This window comes from Medicago sativa, chromosome 1, assembly GCF_051527215.1.
Source record: "Medicago sativa cultivar Bolivia chromosome 1, Bolivia_mono, whole genome shotgun sequence".
Classification (NCBI taxonomy): domain Eukaryota; kingdom Viridiplantae; phylum Streptophyta; class Magnoliopsida; order Fabales; family Fabaceae; genus Medicago; species Medicago sativa.
In genome coordinates, this window is record NC_140749.1 from 86,734,713 (window position 1) to 86,758,195 (window position 23,483).

Here is a 23,483-nt window from a genome sequence, read left to right on the forward strand (position 1 = left end):
AAATTATTTTACACATGTATCCATTTGAATTGAAAGGAAATGTTTTTATATTTTTCGTTGATAAATATTTTAAAAAAAACAGCATAGTTCTTAATATATTAAAAATACGGGAAAAATAATTATCCCTTGCCAAAAAACTTTGGACAAGTTTTGTCAATAAAAAACGTTGGACAAGTTAATAACTTATTACTAATAAATATTATAAAATTACAGGACATATCTTTTATTTATATAACAAATTATTTGACAAATCTTAAAAAAAATGTATTTGACTCGAGTGTAAAATTATTTATTGGTTGGAACAAAAGAACTAGCTATCAGACTTTATTTACCTTCCTCGCGATATTATAAATGAGTGTAGATTTTTTTTTGTTTTCATTTTACTGTTAAAAAAAACAAATTTCAAACGTAAATAATTTATTACAAGACAATAGAAAAATGTATTTGACTCGAGTGTAAAATTATTTATTGGTTGGAACAAAAGAACAAGCTATCAGACTTTATTTACCTTCCTCGCGATATTATAAATGAGTGTAGATTTTTTTTTTGTTTTCATTTTACCGTTAAAAAAAACAAATTTCAAACGTAAATAATTTATTACAAGACAATTCCATAGTACACTACATCTGTTTTTTGTAGGATGTACACTAATACATATGTTATTTTATTTTTTGGTTGTGTCTGAGGTTTGAATCCCAGACCTTTGCATATATTATGCATTGTCTTTACCAACTGAGCTAAGCTCACGGGGACATGCATATGTTATTTAATAATATAATCTTGAGTCGATATATGAGTTATTAAAAAAATATTAAAAATTATGCTACTTGATAGAGGTTTGGCAAGTGCACCAAATACTATCGAAGTAGTAAAAATATCGATCCCACGAGGACTGTTTTTAACTTCAATAATTCAATTTCGTTATAAAAGTAGGATGTATAAAAGGTTATTTTGTTTTGCCACTAGGCAGTAGATTTGGTTTGATTTTAAGAAATCAAATAATATAGTAAAGATTTGATTAAGAAAATAAGAGAGAAAGATGAGATCAGATCCGTTGAATCCTCTAAGTTCCCCTAATTGGTCTACTGCACCTATTTGTTATGAACCCAATTCTAGTTTACGATGATTAACAAATTAACCCTAATCAATCCCTTGAGTTAGGACCCTCTTCTTAAACTACAGCCCCTAATTCCTTAGGTGGTCTAATAATTCTTGAAGGTTTTACCGAACGTTAACCTATTATCACTAACAAACGATTATCTATTCCTAGACTAACCCTGTTTATTAGAACAATTCAATTAGGTCTAAGTTGAAAGCCATGGTGTAATATCCCGCTAAATTATAAATAGACTGATGTATCAGTTGAGCATGTCAGAACGGAAATAATTCCTGAAGAGTTAATTATTTATTGAGAAATGCGAAGATATTCGGTAAACATCTCACACTTTTTCCCAACGGACTTCACAAAATATTAACTGAGTATTGTTAGTTAACTGAAACGAATGAGGAATTATACGGTTACGAGTGAACGGAGGATAATTAAGTCATTTTCCTTGAAGGGCAGTTTAGTCACTTTAAACTTGAGATATTTTCCCCTCCATCTATCTCTACTCTCTCGGCAACCTCCCTCCCCATCCTAATCTTCATCTTTTCACCCAAAATACACCCAATATCAACATGTAATCATCCCCACTAAATCCTTGGAGCATTTAAGACCTTATCCAAACTCAATCTTTCCCTTTTCTCTCTTCCAACACCGAGCCCCTCTTTCCCTCTTTCATATTGGAAGTTTTGCAAGTTTGATATAGAATAATGCATAAAATGTATGAGGTTGTTTCTGGTTGTGGCTTAACTGGTATTTAGGAGCAAAGGGATAGCAAGGAAAATTAAATCTAGGGCTGGAGTATTGAGCTGAAGCTTGGGAAGATTAAAGGTTGGTAAGAACAAGAGCTTGTAAATCAAGGGAAGGTTTGATGGATGAGTACACGCGTGGTTCAGAGGCCAAGTATGATTGTTGAACTGATTGGGCATGTTAAAATTGTTGGACTAGTGTTTAAGCTGAAGTATTAAGAAGAAGCTATAAGACGTTGATTAAGCTGTTTGGAAATAGGCTTAATTTGGAATCCAAGTTGCTGCAGGTATGACTTTGTGTCAATGATATTAGGAATGCTATATTTAAGTAACAATATGAGTAATTTGTGAACTGTTAAGCTATTTAGACAAGGGCAGAAGTGCTTAATTGGTGTTTATGTTGTTTTGGAAACCTGCAGAAGTGCTTAAATGGTGAATAAGCTATTTTAGAAAGCTGACAGAAAAGTGGTTGTTGGATATTTAGATTGTACATTCAATTCCCTTCAAATCGGATATAAATTTCGTGTGATTCGGGTTAGAAACGAATTCGGAAAACACATTTGAAGTTTGACAAATCCTGCAGGAAAATGCTTACGGGTTTAGACGAAGATTTTGCCGAATAAGCTAAATTGCGAGTTTTAGTTAACGAATGGGTCCAGAACTGAATGTATATGTTTAGTAGACATAATAAGAGTTTGGATCAAAGTCTGGGCTGAAATTGGAGCGTACAGAAGCCATAAGCTGCAGTTAAGCTGTTTTGGAGAAAAGTGCTTATGGAGCACATCATGAGCTTAATTGAGACTCAAGCAGCATGGAGACCTCAGAAAAATGTCATGGTGAGTTCCTTTAGTTAGTAAACCCACCATTGGGGAGTAAATTATTCCATTAGAATGCTAATATGTGATTATGAATTATTAGAATATGTTGGCATAATTGTATCAATGCTAGATTCCCATTATTTTGTTCTAAAATTTCTTATGTTATTGTGCAATACTACTTTAGTCCTAATGTTGGAGGATGAATAGAAGTTTGAAATACATATAATTTGGAAAATTGAATTGTCACATGTTTGGTTACTAGTTTATTCTAAATCCTCTTTCATGTTATGAATATGTTTATGTTAGTGTAGATGTTGGAGGAAAATGTTAGACAAGGCAAATATTATATTCACTTGTTTAAATGATTGAGAAAAATGTTGGAATTTAACACTTGCCTTGGTTACTTGAAATGGTTACATTTTCTTATATAAATTTTACAAGAAAGTTTATCATGCATAAATATAGTCATTGTTCGGCTAGAATTCGAAACATTCATTTTTATTCAATTATGTAACCAGGAATGTTTTAAGACACTCCAACATGAATAGTAACATAAACATGTTCAAATTGACATTAATGCATATTTTCTTATTATGTGACAAAGAATATTTAGCAATCCTCCAACTTGGGTGTCATTACATAATTATTGCACATTGACATAAGAGATGTATTTAGAACGAGTATGTTATGTAAACAATTCATGGGTAGATTTCCAATAAATGGAAGTAAAGAATCCTAGTTATGGAAGTTCGGCTTAATTAGTCGAATTTAGTTTATCAGGATATGGGAAAATCTTAGGATTGGCATATGACAACGATATGCCTAGACCCTGGTTAGTATCAGAGTTAATTTTAGAATAAAGACGGAATTACTACGTCTTTGTTATAAGTTTCAGAATGTTGTTATTATCAGAAAATCAGTTCAGTTTATAATATTAAATAATTTATAAGTCGTGGCTTTCGCTATTCCCGCCAGTTGGATACGAAAGGTTCCCGCCAGTTGGAACGGGCACTATCCGTAAGGATGACCCCACGATAATCAGAGGAGTCCGGTATCCCCGTCAGTTGGGTTCCCGCCAGTTGGAAATTAATACCGGTCAGAGTGGAATAAATTCCGGGGTTACTCCACCTGGGTTTATTCCGTAAAATCAACTCAGATAATATTGTTTGTTCAACGCTAACATTTCTAACATAATATGACAGACATTATGATTATGTTTATGATTTTGTCATTAGTATTAGAATTATATTAGTAATTCAAATAGCGATCCTAGTTATCCCCCGATCGCTCAGTTATGCATGATAGAACAGTATAAACCCGGAATGGGTTAAGTTTAGAGACAGATGGCGATCCTAGGTTCCCTGTGATTGCCTACAACCTAGGATAGGTGGAACTCACTGAGACATCCTGTCTCACCCCAATCCCTTTTATTTTATTTCAGATTCGCAGGTGGTGCGCACGCTGAACATTTGGTGATGAAGTAGCAGAAGAAGCTGGAAAATTATGTTTACTTGTCATTGCATGTATTTTGTAAACGTCATTGATACTCTTTCAGATGTATAAGACAAGTGATTCTATAATTTATTTGGAGAAATTTTTATTTATTGTAATTTTAATGTATCCAATACTAAGTTTAACGCACATGCTAAATATTCTAGATAAATTTAGTATGGGTGTTACAATTTGGTATCAGAGCAGGTCGATTCAGATTGTGTCTTGGATCATTAGAATTCAATAAAATGCAGTGGGACCATTGGGTTCCGGATATTTATTCTAAATGTCATATCTATCTGAGCCTGATCAACTCAGACTAGTATATGACAGTTAGAACAAATGTCTGAGAGCTAAATAGGACCTAGGAGGAATGAAGCGTATGAAGGAGGCAGTCGAGGTGTCAGGTTTTATAACGATTTTTGATAAGGAAGTATTTAATGCCAAAAGGTGGTTGGTGATTTATGAAGATGGATATTCCTCAGGAATTTGATATGAGAAAAATTATCACACGATTAATGGAATCCATAAGTTTTCAGTCAACGTAGAGGATGTAAGAAGTGAAGGACATGAAGGCTCAGAGCGAGCAGGATTAATGTCTGAGTTGTTAAGTGAATTAATTTTAAATTAAGCAAATTATTTTGGAGTAGACGGAGATGAACCCTCAATGTAGTCGTTGAATGGATAATGCAAACCAGATAAAATATGTTAGATTAGTGCATCTTTCGAATCTTAAGTGCCAGATTTATGAATTAGAAAGCGAAGATGTTATGTAGTGTGAGAGACGAGAAGAATGAATGATTGGTAGTTGAAAAATCTTGTATGGATCAAAGTGCGATTCAGATGTATTCTTCTTGACAAGAAATTGCATAGAAACTAAGCTAACAAGAGTTGTCCACTAAGGAAATTGTATTAGACCCCTTGCATTTATCAAAATATTAAGTTGTTCTTCGAACTAAGAAATACAAGTATAGCAGTAAGTGGAAAGAGATTTCGGCAATGGTTAGAGACAAGATGTAACTTCTTAATTGGAACGAAAAATGAAGAGTGAATAAGAAGTTGCCAAAGTACAGTGAACTAATGGACGAATGATGCTAAACTCCTTCAATAGAGTGTCGAGTTCTTTCAATAGAAAGTGTTAATGCACGAACATAGTGGGTTAATGTATTTAGGATTAATCAGAATTTAGGTACTGAGAATTACCTTGAGGTTCTATTATATGCAAAGAAGTTAAGAAAGAAGTAAAGTATTCTGGAGATAAATATTTTCACTCAGATTTTTCTTATGCAATTGTTCCTAAAACCAAAAGCATGACTTTGTCGACTGGAATGAATTTTGGGAGTTGAAGTTATCATAGAGGAGATCGTAAGTGTAACTGTCATTGCCGACAAGAACATAAGAAATGGAAATAAGCCTCGAACCGTCAAGTATGTTTTAGTATATAAATGATGTGAATGTGGGAATGATTCAAGGAACACCTTGTGATAACAAGTATATAGTATATGTTTAAGGAAAGGTGCAATATTTGGAAATAGTCTGCTAATTATACAAGTCAGTGCTCGACACAACAAGAAGTGTAAAGTTAGCATCTCTGTGCATAACATGTAAACTCCGAAGGGTGACTTAGGAAATTGACTAAAATGTAGTAATGAGATTGAGAAATTTTACAGTATGGTTGGACCAGTATGCCTAACCGAATTAAATTGATAAATCAGAGTAGCGCAGCGAGATATTAATCAGCAAGAAGTAACATAATGTTCAAAAGTTTAAGATTTTGAATGAGACATTCATGGGAGATCTTAAGAGACGAATTAAACAATTTTCCAAACCGCATAATTCACAGATATTAAAAGTTCAAGTAGTAAGAGTAGGATGAAGGTGTTCCTACCTTATTAAATATAAGAAATTGGAATCACCTATAGTATATAACCCGGTTAATCGACGCGGTGATTTCGAAGAATGACTTAGAAGTATCAGATTAGTTAAAAAGGAGTCATGTATGAGGCAACGAATATGAATGTTGTATCTTGAAGATTTTATTTTATTTTGGTTTGAAATACTATCATGGAATATCAGGTATATTAACATGTATCTGAGAGAACTGATACTACTCAGAGTATGAATGCAAATGCTTGAATGAAATTTTAGTCGTGAAGTTCAGGAATCTAAACTCTATATTTTTGAGGTAAAGAAAAGATTGATATCACACAAGTTAGAAAATTATGTGAGCTACGGTATGGGACTACGCAAGTTCAGGTTATGAGTATGGAATTAAGAAAAAGATGATAAGACATTCCTTAGAGTAACAGCTATAAAAATATTGTTCAAGAATGAAATTTATATTTTGAAAAGATGAGTTCAAGAGAAAATCCATGATTGTAGATTCTACTTATTCTGACACGATCAAGGTGTATTTTGATTGATTTAGGAATGTTGAAAGTTTAGTATAGATGAAGCAAAATCGGATGACTATAGATATATGTCATATATTCAGCTATCAGTTGTACTATCTCTTGTATTGTGTACTCGTCAGTCAGTGCACCATTCTCATATAAGATTTATATATTTAATGTACTCGCCAGTTAGTACATTATGTATTTAAATCTGGCTTTTGGATTGTACTCGTCAGTTAGTACTTCCAACAGATGTTTGAGATAGCACCATGTTGAGTTTATTCATATAAAACATAACAGATATCAGAAGAAACATTTTCCTATTTATGTGTTGATTAACGGAGAAAGTTGAAACAATTCTTACTTTCGATGAAATAAACTTGACGTCAGATATTGCTCAGAGTAGGGACAATTTTATACAGAGTATGGTACAATTATCATTATAAGACCTCGTTATTTGGGGCATAGTTCAGAAATAAAATTTTATTGGGACCAGACATAGCATGAAAGATCACTCAAAGGTCATATCCGTCCAAGACAAGATAAAAGTTGATGAAGTCGATAGAAGTGTTACTCTAGTAAATGTATGAGATTTTTCAAGAATTCAGTAAAGGTAAACAAGTAGGAGTAACCTAAGACAATTTATAAAGAGTATGTGGAACAAGGAATTTACTCAAAAGATATCAGATGCATCAGTTAGCTTTGCTTTCCACTATATTCGGAATGTATAATATATTCCACAACTCACAGTTAAGGAGATTATTATCGAATCTTTTCGACCTATGAGATTGGAAAACATGTCCTGAGATCAGTTTTAACCTATCAATTCAAGTCAATTTGTATTTATGGTTATCTAGTCAGGAGATTTTATGTAACAAGGGAAACCGATAATTTAGTCGGATAAAGAGAATCAGTTGGTAACAGACGTATGTGGAAGTCTAAGATCGAAAGGATAGAGGAATTATTTGTACTTATTATCAGGTAAACTCTAAATTTCGAGGACGAAATTTCTTTAAGGGGGGTAGAGTGTAATATCCCGCTAAATTATAAATAGACTGATGTATCAGTTGAGCATGTCAGAACGGAAATAATTCCTGAAGAGTTAATTATTTATTGAGAAATGCGAAGATATTCGGTAAACATCTCACACTTTTTCCCAACGGACTTCACAAAATATTAACTGAGTATTGTTAGTTAACTGAAACGAATGAGGAATTATACGGTTACGAGTGAACGGAGGATAATTAAGTCATTTTCCTTGAAGGGCAGTTTAGTCACTTTAAACTTGAGATATTTTCCCCTCCATCTATCTCTACTCTCTCGGCAACCTCCCTCCCCATCCTAATCTTCATCTTTTCACCCAAAATACACCCAATATCAACATGTAATCATCCCCACTAAATCCTTGGAGCATTTAAGACCTTATCCAAACTCAATCTTTCCCTTTTCTCTCTTCCAACACCGAGCCCCTCTTTCCCTCTTTCATATTGGAAGTTTTGCAAGTTTGATATAGAATAATGCATAAAATGTATGAGGTTGTTTCTGGTTGTGGCTTAACTGGTATTTAGGAGCAAAGGGATAGCAAGGAAAATTAAATCTAGGGCTGGAGTATTGAGCTGAAGCTTGGGAAGATTAAAGGTTGGTAAGAACAAGAGCTTGTAAATCAAGGGAAGGTTTGATGGATGAGTACACGCGTGGTTCAGAGGCCAAGTATGATTGTTGAACTGATTGGGCATGTTAAAATTGTTGGACTAGTGTTTAAGCTGAAGTATTAAGAAGAAGCTATAAGACGTTGATTAAGCTGTTTGGAAATAGGCTTAATTTGGAATCCAAGTTGCTGCAGGTATGACTTTGTGTCAATGATATTAGGAATGCTATATTTAAGTAACAATATGAGTAATTTGTGAACTGTTAAGCTATTTAGACAAGGGCAGAAGTGCTTAATTGGTGTTTATGTTGTTTTGGAAACCTGCAGAAGTGCTTAAATGGTGAATAAGCTATTTTAGAAAGCTGACAGAAAAGTGGTTGTTGGATATTTAGATTGTACATTCAATTCCCTTCAAATCGGATATAAATTTCGTGTGATTCGGGTTAGAAACGAATTCGGAAAACACATTTGAAGTTTGACAAATCCTGCAGGAAAATGCTTACGGGTTTAGACGAAGATTTTGCCGAATAAGCTAAATTGCGAGTTTTAGTTAACGAATGGGTCCAGAACTGAATGTATATGTTTAGTAGACATAATAAGAGTTTGGATCAAAGTCTGGGCTGAAATTGGAGCGTACAGAAGCCATAAGCTGCAGTTAAGCTGTTTTGGAGAAAAGTGCTTATGGAGCACATCATGAGCTTAATTGAGACTCAAGCAGCATGGAGACCTCAGAAAAATGTCATGGTGAGTTCCTTTAGTTAGTAAACCCACCATTGGGGAGTAAATTATTCCATTAGAATGCTAATATGTGATTATGAATTATTAGAATATGTTGGCATAATTGTATCAATGCTAGATTCCCATTATTTTGTTCTAAAATTTCTTATGTTATTGTGCAATACTACTTTAGTCCTAATGTTGGAGGATGAATAGAAGTTTGAAATACATATAATTTGGAAAATTGAATTGTCACATGTTTGGTTACTAGTTTATTCTAAATCCTCTTTCATGTTATGAATATGTTTATGTTAGTGTAGATGTTGGAGGAAAATGTTAGACAAGGCAAATATTATATTCACTTGTTTAAATGATTGAGAAAAATGTTGGAATTTAACACTTGCCTTGGTTACTTGAAATGGTTACATTTTCTTATATAAATTTTACAAGAAAGTTTATCATGCATAAATATAGTCATTGTTCGGCTAGAATTCGAAACATTCATTTTTATTCAATTATGTAACCAGGAATGTTTTAAGACACTCCAACATGAATAGTAACATAAACATGTTCAAATTGACATTAATGCATATTTTCTTATTATGTGACAAAGAATATTTAGCAATCCTCCAACTTGGGTGTCATTACATAATTATTGCACATTGACATAAGAGATGTATTTAGAACGAGTATGTTATGTAAACAATTCATGGGTAGATTTCCAATAAATGGAAGTAAAGAATCCTAGTTATGGAAGTTCGGCTTAATTAGTCGAATTTAGTTTATCAGGATATGGGAAAATCTTAGGATTGGCATATGACAACGATATGCCTAGACCCTGGTTAGTATCAGAGTTAATTTTAGAATAAAGACGGAATTACTACGTCTTTGTTATAAGTTTCAGAATGTTGTTATTATCAGAAAATCAGTTCAGTTTATAATATTAAATAATTTATAAGTCGTGGCTTTCGCTATTCCCGCCAGTTGGATACGAAAGGTTCCCGCCAGTTGGAACGGGCACTATCCGTAAGGATGACCCCACGATAATCAGAGGAGTCCGGTATCCCCGTCAGTTGGGTTCCCGCCAGTTGGAAATTAATACCGGTCAGAGTGGAATAAATTCCGGGGTTACTCCACCTGGGTTTATTCCGTAAAATCAACTCAGATAATATTGTTTGTTCAACGCTAACATTTCTAACATAATATGACAGACATTATGATTATGTTTATGATTTTGTCATTAGTATTAGAATTATATTAGTAATTCAAATAGCGATCCTAGTTATCCCCCGATCGCTCAGTTATGCATGATAGAACAGTATAAACCCGGAATGGGTTAAGTTTAGAGACAGATGGCGATCCTAGGTTCCCTGTGATTGCCTACAACCTAGGATAGGTGGAACTCACTGAGACATCCTGTCTCACCCCAATCCCTTTTATTTTATTTCAGATTCGCAGGTGGTGCGCACGCTGAACATTTGGTGATGAAGTAGCAGAAGAAGCTGGAAAATTATGTTTACTTGTCATTGCATGTATTTTGTAAACGTCATTGATACTCTTTCAGATGTATAAGACAAGTGATTCTATAATTTATTTGGAGAAATTTTTATTTATTGTAATTTTAATGTATCCAATACTAAGTTTAACGCACATGCTAAATATTCTAGATAAATTTAGTATGGGTGTTACACATGGTCAGTGGTCATTCATTCTCACGAAATCAAGTTATATGTGATCAAGATATAAAAAGCATTAAGAACAATTGAATTGAATAAACTAGAATTGAATTCATAAACAAAATAGAGTTTCACAGCAACATGTGTCAATTAGGGTTACAAAGATTCATCTTGGATCTAATCTCTAAGAGATTTAGCTACTCATAATTGAGTTTACAAATAGCATAATCAATGAAATAATTAAAACATACATGAATTGGTAAAAGGTTGAAGAAATCGCCCTTCTAGCCGTCTCTGATGTCTCAAAATCGCACTTTGCTCTCCAAAATCGTAACCCTTGTTCTTCAGATTGAGTGCAGTATTTATAGAAGTCATGGGCCTGACCCATCAAAATCGCGCCACGCCTTGTTAATTGGCGTGCCGCGATTTCCCTCAAACAGGGAGGATGTAATTTTGCTTCAAAAATCGCAGCACGGCTTGAAATTGGCGTGGCGCGATTTCCTTCGAACAGACTTCAATATTTAAGCTTTTTGCACTCCAGAACAGTATAAATTGCATGAGAACTCTATCAAAATGTCACAATAAGTCCCTAATATTACGTAATGACAGAATGTCATCACAACCCCAAACTTAAACCATTCCTTGTCCTCAAGGAATTTGCTTGCAACAGTGACAAATGACAGTAAAATAACAGTTACCTGACAAAACGATAGTACCCAAAAGTTCATTCTCCTTGTTATACCCTAATTTTGGACCTAAAAATACTTGTTTAAATCTTCTTTTCTTGCATTATAAGTCATTTGATATGTCTCTGATCAATTGCATCTTTCTCTGCATTTTATTTCAATGTTATTTGCAAAATTCACATAAAAGGGTATTTTAGTCATTTCCTGCATTCAACTCATTTTAATCTTTGAAAATTGTTTGCGTCTTTCCTTGTTTCAATCTCATGTCAAAATTCATTTCAAAAAAAATGTCAGTTAGGTCATTTTTTAGTCAATTTAGCCCTAGGGGCATTTTAGTCATTTCCTGTGTTAAAATTTCTTTCAGTCTTTTAAAAATTTGTTTGAGTCTTGTCAAATAGTTTGAATAAGTCTTCATTTCAATTCTATGTCAAAATCCATTTTTTAAATTGCATTTGAAGTCATTTTGAGTCAGTTTTGCCCTTAGGGGCATTTTAGTCTTTTCATGTGTTAAAACCCTGTTTAAATTCTAAAAATTGTCTCTGAGTATTTTAATTCGCTTGTATAAACTCTTGCTTTAATCCCTTGTTAAAAAATCATTTTAAAATTGCATTTGAGTCGTTTTTAGTCGTTTTAGTCCCTAGGGGCGTTTTGGTCATTTCACATAATATTTCTGATACGTTTTAATCTGCTTCGTTGTTTTTAATCGTCTCGTTTTACGTTAATTTTCAATTTACTGTTTCGATTCAATTTTAGCGTTAATTTTCATTTTTAGTCCGCGCACTTTCGTTATTTACATTTTAATCCCTTTTAAGTTTGTTAGAGTCCAAGTGCCATGTGTCCAAATGTCATTGGTCCTTAAGAGTTTGTTACAAGTCTAGTGCCACATGTCTCTATCCTATTGGTCCAAGGTCAAAGACTTAGCCTATATAAGTCAAACCATGGTCAAAGTCCACATTCACCAATCATTTTTTTACAAACTCCAAAAAAAATCACAAAAACTTTTTCATTTTTTCCCTCTTTTCTTTCTCTCACGTGGCTAATTTCCACCACCACAACAACTTCTAACAACCTTCCTCTCCACCACTCCTCCTCCCTAACAAACTCCACAACAAACTACAACCACCACCCAAACCTCCATAACAAACTTCTCCTCCACCTCTAACCACCTCAAACCTCCACTTTCCACCACCAAAACCACCACAATCCACCATCATCCTCATCGACACTTCACTAATTCACCCAAAAAATCACCAATCTTCAATCAATATTCAACCTATTCATCCACCAATCTCAGTTTCGAATTCAAGCACGTTCAAGCATCACGAACTCGGATCAAATCAACACGCACAATTTCGTTCCACACACAAAGCCAAGGTTCGGTTTCGTCCCAAATTCGTGCACAAATTCTGTTTCGCGTGAAGCACAAATCACCGTCGCTTTTGCTTTGCTGCGATTTCGACGAGGAATAGAGGAAACCGTTCACACCAGAATTGGATCGAACAAGAAGGAAGGAAAAGAGCACACAGGTTCGTACAAATTCAGAACCAGACAAGAAGAAGAAGCAAAGAAGAAAGGAAAAGGAGTCGTAGCTCACAATTTGAACCAGGTTCGTTACGTTCGTCCTCCTTCAATTGCTGCACATATACGCATGCTTCAATTTATAGTGTTGATCGCTATTTGTTCCTTTTCTTTGCGGAAATTGCGATTGAATTGTTTCGGTGAATATGTGTTGCGTCTGGTGTTAAAGAAAGTGAGTGAAGATTCAGATTCGGAGGAAGCTTTAGAACACTCTGTCGCGGTGGTGCCTGCGGCCACCACCGTGCCGGAGCTCCGAAGCTTCGCCGGATTCTGGACGGAGGAGATGAATCAATTTTTCAAAGATGAAAAGTAGGAGTTTGTGTGCGTGTGTGGTTTTACACAAGACCAGTCCCGATAGATGAAGGTTAGGAACCGCAAAGATTCTCAAAATTGGAGAGAAAGAATGGTTTGGGAGAGAAAGAATGGTTTGTTCCTGCGTTTCACGTGTTTAGGAGAATAGAGAAGAAGAGATACTAACTTATTTCAAGTAACCCGTTTTCCTCTACCCACTATCCATGGATACCGCTCCAGGCCCATCTCTGTTCTTGTGTTTAAAAAAAATCACTACAGTCTTGTTATTTACACCCACCCAGCATTGCTTTTTGCACCCCTGCCACGCGTAAAAATTCTTTGAAAATTCTACAAAAATTCCAGTAGTTTTCTTTGATGCTTTTTTGATAATTTTGATGTGTTTTACGTGCCAACTCTTGATCACAACATGTAACAAAATATTTGGTTCTTGTTTGATACTTCGTGTCAATTGTTGTTCAAATCTTGGTAAAATTTCTAAAAGTTTTTTCGTGAAGTTGTTGTGATCAATTATTGGCATTAGATATTTGTTTTTACACATGGAAACTTGCTTCAAGAAAATATGTGTTCATGTTTTGTTAATTTGTGCATTCTTTGTTATGTTTTTTGTGGAAATTGTGATGTGGTTTTATCCTCAAACTTTGATGCATAAATGAGGCTTTGAACATGTGATTTCTTGGAGTGAATTTGCCTATTAAATGTGGTGTATGCTTGCTGTTTTGAGTTGAATTTTTGTGGACTTTGTGTTGTAAATAATGTGAAATGCTCTTGTGAAATAAAGTGCATAAAGGACTTGAAAATCTTATAATCTTTGGCATGTTGATTTTCTTTGATTCTCATATTTCTTTCCTTGAAATAAGTCACCTAAAATTTCCAATGTTGTGAGAATTTAGGTCTCAAACTTGCTTTAGAAGTATATTGAATTTCAAGTCCTTTTGTCACTTTTTACTAAAATTGTTAGTTTACTTTACTTGCAAGTTATATTTGTTTTATCATGCTCTTGTCATTTTGTTTCTATATCATTGGTATTACTAACCCACTTTCACTTTATGTTTCATACATCCACAAGCATTTCATCTCCTTCTCCTATTCTTTCCCTTTATGTTCTTGCAATTTAATTTGTACCAAGACTTAGAATGTAAAGACTTAGGAGATTTTGTAATATTTGACTTTCATGCTTTTAATTTCTTGGCAAAGAGGCCATAGAATGTATCTAGGGTATGATGTAAAGGACAATGGACTCTAATGATGTACACCGACACAAGCACCGACACATGCACACACATCACTTTAGATATAGCTAGAATATGCATGTTTAGATGTATGTTTAGGATTGTATGTTTAGATGAATGCCTAGGATTTATACTTAGAAAAAACCAATTTTCCAAACAAATGTGAACAACTTCACTCAAATCTTTTCCAAATAAACCTTGGGGCCCAAAACCCCATTAATCTTCCTTTTCATTTTCTTAATCAAATTTCAACAAACTTTAATCATACTTTGACTTGTTTTTGCAAATAACTAATCAAACCCCACTCTTTTCTAAAATCTCATGCCCTTGAGGCCTCTTTCTATTCTTCAAAATCCCATTTTCAAACTTAAAATCAACCAACAAAAACAAAAACATTTTTGAGAGAGAACTGCGGTGGATTTGATCCCTTAATCGGGTACGTAGGCAAGGAACAAAATTCCTTCAATTCAACTAAAATAAAACTCCAAAAACATTCTTCTCCCTCCAATTCTTCACTTAGAATATCTTTAGGTTTAATAACATCTTTCAAAATAGCATTTAAAAATAAAGCGCGCGCGTAGAAATTAAAGACGGTTCCTATAGGATACTATAGTCGTTATGGGTGCCTAACACCTTCCCGTAGCGAAAACAACTCCCGGACCTCGATTCTCAAGGGTTTTGCTTACTTTTTCCCTTCCCAAGAAAAAATAAGATATCACTGGTTTAAAAGGTTCAAACGTAATCAATGTTTGACACCCGAAAACCAAGATAAAACAGCTGGCGACTTCACTGGGGAGATTCGAGAGTTACGCCTAGTATTTATTTCCACGCTTGCGCTTGTATTTTTACTTGTTTCTTTTACTTGCTTTCCTATGTGAATAAATGTTTAATTTCTTGCAAACGTGTGGGGTGAGAATATCAAAAGTCCTGCACCCGGGCTGAGTGAACTTAGGATTTAGGAGGGATATAATCGACAATTCATTCCGGGGGTTGCCTCGTGTTTTGGATTATGCGATCAATCCCACATAGCTGAGGCATTTTGGGGGTGATGTTGTCGGCGCGGGTTGTCGCGTTTAGGCACTTTGCTTCTAATTGTTCTATGACGCTATGAACCGTAGATAACCAAACCCATCCATGGCCATTTTCTAGGACGTAGTGCGGAGGCTAAACCGAGTGTCGTCTCGAGTTTTAGTCGTCACGCGATACTACACTCAAGTTAGACCTTCCACGTATAATCATGGAGCGAGAGTTGTCTCGTGACACCATGAGATACGTTGGAGAGGTTGCAACTTGGGAACCTTCTTAGAACCCGGTTACTATTATCCTAAAACCCTAGTTTCACCGGACACCGTGTCCACCCATGACTCCTCGACTTTGAACTTCAAACCCACCATGTTTTCTCCGAACTTGAACATAATCATGCATTCATGCATTCATGCATACATGCATAAACTTTTGTCATGCATTGTTATCGAAGGGCTTAGACAAGTTGAATTTGTAAACATTGTAGGATGAAGATGACTAAGTCCTACAAGTTCAAGGAAGTGGATTTGGCTAGTTTGAGAGATTTGGCACTCAAGATTGAGGATCCGACTGGTTTCCGACACCGTTATGGGGCTTTACTTCCTATTCTTCATACTAATGTGGATGAGAAGCTGGTGCACACTCTAGTGCAATTCTATGATCCGGGGTATCGGTGCTTCACTTTTCCAGACTTCCAGTTGGTGCCTACTCTAGAGGCTTATTCTTCCTTGACAGGTCTATCTATTGCTAAGGGGATACCTTTCTCAGGACCTGAAAATCCTCTTCCTCCATTGGTTATTGCTAAGGATCTCTATCTCAAGACCACCGATGTCTCCAAGAATCTTGTCACTAAGGCACATATCCGAGGGTTCAATTCAGAGTATCTTCTTGGGAAAGCCAACCTCAATACCACTTGTCAGGACACTCTTGAGGCTATTCTTGCACTTCTCATCTATGGGCTTATTCTCTTTCCGAATCTTGATGGCTTCGTGGACATGAATGCTATTATGATCTTCCACTCCAAGAATCCGGTTCCTACTTTGCTAGCTGACACATACCATGCTATTCACGATCGTTCCAGCAAAGGTCGTGGATACGTTCTTTGTTGTGTGCCTCTCCTCTATAGGTGGTTTATTTCGCACCTTCCGCAGTCTTTCCACGACAATCCGAGGAATTGGTCTATTTCACAGAGGATTATGGCTCTCACTCCTAATGAAGTGGTTTGGCTCACTCCCGCTTCTAGGGTCAAGGAAATCATCTTTGGTGGGGGAAAGTTTCTTAATGTACCTCTTCTTGGTACCCGGGGTGGAATCAACTATAACCCGGAGCTTGCTTTGCGACAATTTGGTTTCCCGATGAAAAATAAACCCATCAATCTTGCTACAGCTCCTTACTTCTTTCACTACTCCAATGCTCCCACCGGAATTAGAGAAGATTTCATGCAAGCTTGGACCAAGCTTCGGAAGAAAGAGGTAAAGCATATGGGTGTGAGGTCCGGTATCGCTCATAAGGCCTATACACAGTGGGCGATAAACCGAGCTGAGGAGGCTGGTACGCCTTACCCCTCTATGAGATATGTGTCTGCATCTATTCCTACCATGCCTTTGCCTCTACTCCCACCTACCCAGGAGATGTATCAGGAGCATCTAGCTATGGAGAGTCGGGAGAAGCATCAGTGGAGAGCTAGATACTATGAGGCTGAGAACTTGATCATGACTTTGGATGGAAAGGGTGAGCAGCAGACTCATGAGGTCTTGACACTGAAGAAAGAGTTAGCTAAGGCTAAGAGAGAGATTGAGGAGAAAGATAGGTTGCTTATGAGGGACTCCAAGAGAGCTAGGGGTGCCCGTGACTTCTATGCACGATACTGCGACTATGAGTCTGAGTCTGAGGACGACGCTTCCACTTCCTATGCTTGAGGACTTCCATTTCCTGTTGTTATTTCCATTTGTTTATGTTGAAATTGGCTTGTAAAACTATATGTTGGTTGCTTGTTTCCCGTTTACGTTATCTGTTGTTTAGTAATGTTTACAAGTTTTTAATTTGTCTAAAAACCCTTCGATAACACAAAAAGAGTCTTTTGCATATGCATTTACACATTTCATGCATCATATGCATTCATTGGCCACAAAAAACTTCTCTCGTGCTCATTGCCTCCTGGTTTTGTCCGCCGCAGTCTGAAAAGTGGCTCGTGTTCGCAAAGTCTACCAACCAGATAGAATTCATCAAACAAGATTTCACAAGAGAAGAATGATGGCTAACTTTGAAGAAGAAAATGCTCAGCTCCGTGCCGAATTGGCCGCTATGAGAGAAGACTTGGCTAAGGCTCATGACGCTATGTCCACTATGATGGCTGCACAGGAACAACCAGCCACTTCTATTCCAGTTACTGCTGAGGTGATTCCCTCTATCCCACTGTCTACTGTGGCTACTGATGCTCGTTTTGTTATGCCCAACGGCCGTCCTTATGGACTCCCACCTTTCTATTCTCCTAATACTGCTGCTGGTATCTCTGGTTTTGCTGGTCAAGGACAGATTCCTATGACAACTTTTGCTGGTGCAAGTACTTCTATGCCTCAGGTGACTACTGTTGTCACCGACCCTATTGTACACACTGTGCAACAGGTGATTGATGTTGACACTCCGCGTGGACAAGATCCCGCAATGGAAGCTATGAGAAGACAGTTGATGGAGTTGGCTGGAGAACTCCGTGAGGTCAAGGCTAGCCGCGGAAACAATGGTGCTCCTGCTAAAGCTCGTGATCTATGCTTGGTGTCCCGATTTGAGGTTCCTAAGAAGTTCAAAGAGCCCGAATTTGACAAATACAATGGGACTTCTTGTCCACACAACCATGTTATCCGGTATGTCCGAAAGATGGCTAACTACGCAGACAATGATGCACTGATGATCCATTGCTTCCAGAGTAGCTTGACAGATGATGCAGCAGATTGGTACACTAGTTTGAGCAAAGACAACATCCATACTTTTGAGGATCTGGCTGCTGCTTTTGAAAGTCAATATGAATTCAATACCCGTCTGAGGCCAAATAGGGACTCTCTTAAGGCCTTGTCTCAGAAATCGGATGAAACCTTCCGAGAATATGCTCAGAGATGGAGAGGGGCAGCTGCCCGTGTTTCTCCTCGACTTGATGAGGAAGAATTGACACAGACATTCCTGAAGACTCTGAAGAAGGAATATAAGGAAAGAATGATAGTCTCTGCTCCAAACAACTTCTCTGATATGGTTACAATGGGAACTCGCCTAGAGGAGGCTGTCCGAGATGGTATTATTGTCCTTGAGAAAGATGAATCTTCATCCAGTGCACCGAAGAAGTATGGTAATGGTCATCATAAGAAGAAAGAATCTGATGTAGGGATGGTGTCTGGTAACCCATCTGCAGCTGCTACACAATTACCCCTGCCCTACCACTACATGCAGTACTCTCAGCATCCTTTCTTCCCACCATTCTACCAGCAATATCCTCTGCCACCGGGCCAACCACCAGTGCCCGTCAATGCCATCGCTCAGCAAGTGCAACAACAGCCTCCTGCTCAACAGCAACAGCAGCAACAACAGGGTCCCCGACCCAAACCTTCTTTTCCACCAATACCAATGCGGTATGGTGAGCTGCTCCCAACTCTACTTGCTAAGGGGCATTGTGTTACCAGACCAGGCAGGCCTCCGCCTAATCCATTGCCTCCCAGGTTCCGACAGGATCTAACATGTGCATTCCATCAGGGTGCTCAGGGCCATGATGTTGAGGGTTGCCTTGCTCTGAAATATATTGTGAAAGACCTAATAGAAAAGGGACGGTTGACTTTTGAGAATAGTGCTCCTCATGTTCTTGACAACCCGCTTCCAAACCATGCTGTTGTTAATATGATTGAGGCTTTTGAAAGGGTCCCTGTTCCTCAAGAGGATCCCGTGCTGGATGTCCGCAATGTCGTTACTCCCTTGGTACCATTACATGTCAAGCTATGCCAGGCTTCTCTGTTCAAACATGATCATGATTCTTGTTCAGAATGCCTGCAGAATCCCATGGGCTGTTGTGTTGTGCAAAATGATATCCAGGGACTGATGGATGACAAGCACTTAATTGCTAGTGATGTATGTGTGATTGGCTTGACTGCTGAGGGTGCAGAACCCCGGAGGGCTGGTACCAGCATGGCTTCACTGAAGGATGCCCAGAAGGCTGTTCGGGAAGGACAAGCTGCTGGCTGGGGCAAAGTGATTCAGATCCTGGAAAACAAGTGTAAAGAGGGCCTTGGATTCTCCCCAACATCTGCTGTTTCAAAGGGAACTTTCTACAGTGCTGGGTTCATCAATGCTATTACTGAAGATGCTGCTGGAAGTAGTTATGTGCCCACATTTGTTATACCAGGAGGCACTGTGAGAAATTGGGAGGCCATTGAGGTTCCTTTAGTCATGCATGCTTCCATGTAATGTGTTTTGTTGCTCATGTTTTTTGTTTTCAAAATAACAATCCTTTCGCTCTGCCCAAGGCGAAAGTGATATCATTGTAAGGGCATGTTTGTTTCGGCATTACCGTTATCAATAAAAGTTGTCGTCTTTCTCACGACTCTTTGTTTTTTACTTTTTTTTTTAGTGCCTTTTTCTTGGAAATAATGGTAATGCCAGAAAAAACCAAAACATCTGTATTTTTCTTATCAATTTCAAAAATCTGCATAAAAAAAACATTCTTTCTAAAAATCATCCCAATCATATTATGCAGATTGAACCATAATAAACCCGTTGAACACAGTGACCCTATGGTTCCTCCAAATTTTGAATTCCCTGTATATGAAGCTGAAGATGAGGATGATGATGATGAAGAGATACCGTATGAGATCACTCGACTGCTTGAGCAAGAAAGAAGAGCCATTCAGCCTCACCAGGAAGAGATTGAACTCATCAACCTGGGTACTGAAGAAGACAAGCGAGAGATCAAGATCGGTGCTGCACTTGAGCCAGAAGTGAAAAAGAAGATTATTCAGCTTCTCCATGATTATCCAGATGTCTTCGCATGGTCCTATGAAGATATGCCGGGTCTAGATCCCAAGATTGTGGAACATCGGATACCGACAAGACCTGAATGTCCTCCTGTCAAACAGAAATTGAGAAGGTCTCGTCCAGACATGGCTCTTAAGATCAAGGCTGAAGTACAAAAGCAAATTGATGCGGGTTTCCTCATGACGGCTGAATATCCTGAGTGGATTGCCAACATCGTACCAGTACCAAAGAAAGATGGGAAAGTTCGAATGTGTGTTGATTACAGAGATCTGAACAAAGCCAGTCCGAAAGATAACTTCCCATTGCCTCATATTGATGTGCTTGTTGACAGTACTGCTCAATCCAAAGTGTTCTCTTTCATGGATGGTTTCTCTGGCTATAATCAGATACGAATGTCTCCTGAAGATAGAGAAAAGACGTCCTTCATCACTCCGTGGGGAACATTCTGTTATAAAGTGATGCCGTTTGGCTTGATAAATGCCGGTGCTACCTATCAAAGGGGTATGACAACTCTATTTCATGATATGATTCACAAAGAAATTGAAGTATATGTTGATGATATGATTGTGAAGTCAAGTGATGAAGAGCAGCATGTTGTGTATTTGAAAAAGATGTTTGAAAGACTGAGAAAGTACAAGCTGCGGTTGAATCCTAACAAGTGCACATTCGGTGTACGATCTGGAAAGTTGCTAGGCTTCATTGTCAGCCAAAGAGGCATTGAAGTTGATCCTGACAAAGTCCGAGCCATCCGAGAGATGTCGGCCCCTCAAACTGAGAAGCAAGTCAGAGGTTTCCTCGGACGTCTGAATTATATTTCAAGATTCATATCCCACATGACTACTACTTGTGGTCCAATTTTCAAATTGCTCAGAAAGAATCAGCCTGTTGTATGGAATGATGAATGTCAGGAAGCTTTTGATAGCATTAAAGAATACCTGTTGGAACCACCTATCCTTGTCCCGCCAGTGGAAGGAAGGCCTTTGATTATGTATCTGTCAGTGTTAGATGATTCAGTGGGTTGTGTTCTCGGTCAGCAAGATGAGACTGGAAAGAAAGAGCATGCTATCTACTACCTGAGCAAGAAGTTCACTGACTGCGAGACTCGGTATACAGTGCTTGAAAAAAACCTGTTGTGCTTTAGCTTGGGCTGCCAAACGCCTGCGTCATTATATGGTGAATCACACAACTTGGTTGATATCCCGAATGGATCCAATCAAGTACATCTTTGAGAAGCCTGCTGTTACTGGAAAGCTTGCACGTTGGCAAATGATGTTGTCTGAATATGATATTGTGTACAAAGCTCAGAAAGCAATCAAAGGAAGTGTCCTCGCTGAGCATCTTGCTTGTCAGCCTCTTGATGATTACCAGCCGATTAAGTTTGATTTCCCTGATGAAGAGGTTATGTATCTGAAAGCGAAAGACTGTGAAGAACCACTGATCAATGAAGGGCCGGACCCCAATAGCAAGTGGGGATTGGTGTTTGATGGTGCTGTTAATATTTATGGTAAAGGAATTGGAGCCATCATTGTAACTCCACAGGGGCATCACATTCCTTTCACCGCTCGAATAACCTTTGAATGCACAAACAACATAGCTGAATATGAAGCATGCATCTTGGGCATTGAAGAAGCCCTTGACCTAAGGATTAAACACCTTGACATCTATGGAGATTCTGCACTTGTTATTAATCAGATAAAAGGTGAATGGGAGACTCATCATGAGAGGCTGATTCCTTACCGTGACTATGCAAGACGTCTGTTGACATACTTTACAAAGGTTGAGCTGCACCACATCCCTCGGGATGAAAACTAGATGGCTGACGCTCTTGCTACTTTGTCTTCTATGTTTCGTGTCAATCACTGGAATGATGTGCCCGTAATCAAAGTGCAGCGTCTTGATAGACCCGCTCATGTGTTCACCATTGAAAATATGCCAGATCAAGCCGACAAAGATGTGAATGATAAAAAGCCATGGTATCACAACATCAAGCAATTCTTGCAGAATCGTGAATATCCATCTGGTGCTTCCAACAGGGATAAAAAGACCTTGAGACGATGGGCTAGCAGATTCCTTCTGGACGGAGAAATCCTATACAAGAGGAACTATGATATGGTCTTGTTGAGATGTGTTGACAAACAAGAAGCTGAGAAATTAATGCATGATGTACATGATGGTACTTTTGGGACCCATGCTTCGGGTCACACCATGTCGAGAAAACTGTTAAGAGCCGGCTATTACTGGATAACCATGGAACGTGACTGCCACAAACATGCTAAAAGATGCCACAAGTGTCAAATTTATGCTGACAAGATTCATGTGCCTCCACATGCTCTCAATGTTATATCTTCCCCATGGCCTTTCTCTATGTGGGGCATTGACATGATCGGAAGAATTGAACCAAAAGCTTCCAATGGACATCGTTTCATTCTAGTGGCAATTGACTACTTCACCAAGTGGGTTGAAGCTGCCTCCTATGCAAATGTGACCAAGCAAGTGGTTGTCAAGTTTATCAAGAATAACATCATCTGTCGATACGGTGCTCCCAACAAGATCATCACTGACAATGGTTCCAATTTGAACAATAGCATGATGCAAGCCTTGTGTGAAGAATTCAAAATTGAACATCACAACTCTTCTCCTTATAGACCTCAGATGAATGGTGCAGTTGAGGCCGCTAACAAGAACATCAAGAAGAATGTTCAGAAGATGGTCACTACTTACAAAGACTGGCATGAAATGCTACCTTTTGCCTTGCATGGTTACCGTACTACAGTGCGCAGTTCAACCGGGGCAACTCCCTTCTCTCTGGTATATGGTATGGAAGCAGTTCTCCCTCTGGAAGTGGAGATTCCATCTCTTCGAGTGATCATGGAAGCAAAATTAACTGAGGCTGAATGGTGTCAAAGTCGGTATGACCAATTGAATCTGATTGAAGAGAAACGTATGGATGCTATGACTCATGGACAGTTGTATCAAGTGCGGATGAAGAATGCTTTTGACAAGAAAGTCCGACCTCGAGAATTCAAGGAAGGCGAACTTGTATTGAAAAGA